The following is a 3,283-nucleotide window of genomic DNA, read 5'->3' as shown; positions in this document are numbered from 1 at the left end:
CTCTTATAAATGTTATTTTGTTCATATCATTTGGGATGCATGCAAATTTCGTTATAGCCTAAAAATCCATAAATGAAACTATACATTTGATAATCTACAACATCATCCAATGGTGAATCTATAAAGAGAAGAGAGAATGGATTACCTATAGTAGATACATTTAGCTTCTTGTAATCCACACATCTTGATCTTCCCATTCTTCTTTGGGACTACCACAAAGGGCGAAAACCAAATTAACTCATTAACCATTTCAATGAATCTAACTTGCAAAAGTTGATCCAACTTCTCCTACACCTGCTTTGCATGATTAGGATTCATTTTGTAGGGACATTGAACAACATGCTCAACATCTTTCTTCAAATAGATTCCCATTAAAAAACCTTAGAAAATTCTTAATATAAACCAAGAAATTGTGCTTTAAATTTTAGATCCACAAAAACTTTTTCTTTAATCGGTGTGGGGACCTCAGCAAATCCCAAGTCAACTTCCTCTAGTTCATCTTCCTTAACACAAGAAAAATGCCGCTTAGTATGTTCAAATATTTCTTCAGTGTCAACAATTACTTTCTGAGCAACCTCTTCCTACTCCCTTTTTGTTTGCAACACCTTAGTCTTATAATGTTAGGTTTTAGACCCATCTGCATTATTGCCCATTAACTTGGAAACAAAAAGTTCCCTAAACTACATTTCTTCAAGGTTTTGTTGCAAACCCTCTTGTTAGTCACAATCATGTGCTCCTACTATAGGTTTGCCATGCTTTTGCAACTATCACACCTAATGTAGCATTTGATTCCTTACATATTTTTCATATCCCAATCTAACCCTTTATTGTTTTGGGCATAAAGGTCGCTAAGACCTTTGGAGGTTTCATTGTGCTTAATTTTTTATAAATGTTGGATGTGGGTATTCTCCTAGTACTTTGTGATTTGTTTAAGTGTTTGTGAAGATTTTACCTTGAAGAGATAGCATATGTTGCACCTTTTGTTCTTATCTTAAAGCTCATGTTAGATGGTCATGGTACTATGGTGCTTTGATGTATATGTTAAGGAAATTTGGAGGGTAAAACCTACAAAGAATATATACATTATCTCTTTCTAGATGTACTTACTCAATATCATGAAGCTTATGGGACTCCATGGCTCAACTTTTCATTTCAAATTGTTTTGTGTTGATGGGTTCTTATATGTGATCTTTCATGGTCAATGGATTATGATGCTTTGTGGGTGATTGGAAGAGGTAGCACTAGGGTAGACCCTTTAGGTCTCCTTGAATATTTGTATGGTAAATTGTTATGATTGAGAACTCACAAACTCTCCAACACAATGTAAGAAGTTGGGAATAGTTAAAAATGTTGATAATATGCCATGTCACACTGACATTGGTATATAAGGAGATAAGTTGTAATTTTTCATATCTTTTGGCAAATCAATACATTTTACAATCTTTCTCTCCCTTCTTGCTCTAAGCTTCCATGGCTTCTTCATCTTTCCTGTCTTTCTCTCTCTAATTCTAATCTTTCTCTCTCCTCGTCACTCTTATTCTCTCTCTCCCTGCAGTTTTTCTCTCTCCTTTGTAGTCTTTCTCTCTCCTCTTTCTCTCTCCCTCGTTCTCTCTCTGACAAGTGGTATCAGAGCTTCAGTCTTTGATCCATTATTTTCTTCCATTTTCACTCCTATTTTCCTATTTCAAAACCAATTTCAGACAAAAATAGTACAAGACAGTGACTAGTGGAGTGCTGCAGGACAACTACAGTTAGCAAGTGACTACATCTGGAGATATCCAAGGTCAGATATGGCGGATAAAGGCTTAAATGGCTGGACGTCACCAAATTTTATGCAAAATTGAAGGTAACTAGGGTAAAGGATGGTTAACCGGGCTTAGTTTGAGAACAAACTGTGGTTACTTTTCAAAAGAGGTCTTCCTTTCCTCTTTCTCCAAGCTTTTGCCAAGCTTTCATGGAGTTGCAGCACATATCTTCTCTTAGCTTTCAGCCATGAGGTTTTTGAAGGCATTTCATGCTGGAAACTTTCTTTACTCTTCATTCTTAACAAGTGGAGCACCATTATTGAAGGCTTTGAAGAGGCTTTAGGGATATTTTGTTCTTCTTCAAACCCTAAAGACAGGCAGCACTAAAGATTTCTTTTGAAAGCTGAAGGCAAAATGGAAGAAAAATCTCGAAGAACAGAGCTGTCAAGAGCGGGAACCCTTCCACTGAAACTGTCATTCTCCATGACAGACCTGTCCAAGAAAGAAGGAACGATTTCTGCTCTCAGAGCAGAGTTAGAATCACTTGATGGTTTTCAGCAACTGCTTTATTAGGGTCTGGAAACTGTGTGTAAGGGGATAGTGGTGTAGAACACTAAGGAAGTCTGAGGACGCTGATGTAGAGTTGACGGACTCCTCAGTTATGGCATCTGGCTCAACTTCTTAAAAGGCACCACTCCCATTGCTTCTCTCAGCAGTCTATTGACTGTTTAGAGCTTCTCTGTATGAAATTGGGAGTACTTCTCTACTATCAAATGCCAGCTTCTGAGGAGCAGGACTCTTCTCTTCATACAAGTATGCCGGTGCTGTTGAAGGGGCTTCCAATTCCTTTCAATTCATACACAAGTTCCTTGGGTGCAATTTTCGTATCAAGGAAAGTTTGCAGCTCCTTCAATGTTTTCTGACGATCTTTAGCAAAAGGAAGCTGTCTCAGCCTCAGAAAACACTGCTTTCTGCAGAGTTTGAACTCGTTTCCGTAATAATCCATACATTTGGCATAAGCATCTATCTCTTTTGGGCACTTGTGATGAAGTTCTTTCAGCAGGGAGATGACGCAGCGAGTAACGTCCTGTCCTCTGTGCAAGCATTTCTCCGGGTTAGGATCCGCTCGCTTGCAGTCCAGGAAGGCCTTGTTCTCAGTGCGACACAAGGACGAAATGTGCTTGGAAGCCGCCATGAGAACTCCTGAGGTCGTGACGGGCTCACCTTCTGATGCCGCAGAAGACTATGTAGGGTATCTTCCACGAAGCCTACCTACAGGGTAGTAGGCCACGCAGGCACAAAGCACAGGGTACGTGCGCCTGGTGTGCGGCCTGCGAAGCAAACGTCGGGGTTCTTTGCAAGAAGATCAGCTTGGAATCAGGCAGAAGGGTTAGAAACCTACAGATAGGAATGGAGGAAAGAAGATGGCACGAGAATTATGAACGAGTGAGGATACAAAGGAATTAGAGAATAACACAGAGAAGGATGGGAAGAGAAGGTGTATAAGAGAGGATAAGAGAAGAGGGCGAAACACGAGG

General features: G+C 39.8%; 1 pseudogene; it reads right to left on the bottom strand.

The window, feature by feature from the left end:
- Positions 1-2,550: 2,550 nt before the first annotated feature.
- LOC148008892 (NADH dehydrogenase [ubiquinone] 1 alpha subcomplex subunit 8-A pseudogene) lies at positions 2,551-2,940 on the bottom strand (annotated as a pseudogene).
- Between the last annotated feature and the right edge of the window lie 343 nt (positions 2,941-3,283).

Source organism: Lygodium microphyllum, unplaced genomic scaffold (genome assembly GCF_053477565.2).
Source record: "Lygodium microphyllum isolate KBCC unplaced genomic scaffold, Lygodium_microphyllum_v1.1.10 scaffold_51, whole genome shotgun sequence".
NCBI classification, from domain to species: domain Eukaryota; kingdom Viridiplantae; phylum Streptophyta; class Polypodiopsida; order Schizaeales; family Lygodiaceae; genus Lygodium; species Lygodium microphyllum.
This window is presented reverse-complemented; position numbering and strand designations above follow the sequence as displayed.